Raw genomic sequence first — 614 nt, 5'->3', positions numbered from 1 at the left:
CCTTAATGAAAATAGTAACGTCATGCAGAAATTGATTTTTATTTTTAATTCTCATGTAAACCATATTTAAATTGGGTTTTTTGATCTAATCTACTATCTCCTATTCAAATTTTCACTGAGAAACTAAAATTAAGCTTAAAAAAATTGCACATTTAAGATATCTCATTTGCATCCTTACTGGATCCGAACTTTAACAAATGTGTTTTCGAGATACACCCTTCTAAACTTAAGAAATGGTATTAAACTATTCTTAACTTTTGTGAGTCAGCTTCGGACTTCAGAAGAGTCACTTAGGGGCTGTTTGGTTCCTTTTTTTGGGTGGTAAAAATGAGGAAAGCTGTCAAAAATGTTAGTTTTTTGGCAGCTTTCCCCCAAAATCACCCCTTAAAAAGGCGATTTTGGGGGAAAGCTGTCAAAAAGCTGACAGTTTTGACAGCTTTCTCTTTTTTTTCCAAAAAAAAAAAACCTATCCAAACAGCCCCTTTAATCTTTCTTAGAATTTGTAACGCGACTCACTTTATTAAAGCTATTAGATCCGACTTTACAGGGTGGAATTCGTGTGTATCTAAATGACTAAAATGTCCCTGATAAAGTAACTTTCTTTCACATCAACT

This window comes from Asparagus officinalis, chromosome 4 (assembly GCF_001876935.1).
Source record: "Asparagus officinalis chromosome 4, Aspof.V1, whole genome shotgun sequence".
NCBI classification, from domain to species: domain Eukaryota; kingdom Viridiplantae; phylum Streptophyta; class Magnoliopsida; order Asparagales; family Asparagaceae; genus Asparagus; species Asparagus officinalis.
Note: the sequence above shows the minus strand (reverse complement) of the source record.